This window comes from Penaeus monodon, chromosome 21 (genome assembly GCF_015228065.2).
Source record: "Penaeus monodon isolate SGIC_2016 chromosome 21, NSTDA_Pmon_1, whole genome shotgun sequence".
In the NCBI taxonomy this organism is placed as follows: Eukaryota; Metazoa; Arthropoda; class Malacostraca; order Decapoda; family Penaeidae; genus Penaeus; species Penaeus monodon.
Genome location: NC_051406.1, coordinates 43,020,834 through 43,021,033, shown reverse-complemented (window position 1 = coordinate 43,021,033; position 200 = coordinate 43,020,834).

Genomic DNA, 200 nt, shown 5'->3' with positions numbered 1-200 from the left:
CCGCGTGTGCGAGAGAGAACGAGAGAGATTTTAGAAGGTAAACAGAGATAAGACCTGGACTAATGCAAATGAACATTGTCTGAATTCCAGACAGACATACAGGTCCATGCTGATAAAAACATTCACAAAAGGCAATATACATTACAAACAAATAGAAAGCAGAATGCAAAATACGTGCTATCTGTTAACCAGAATACGGA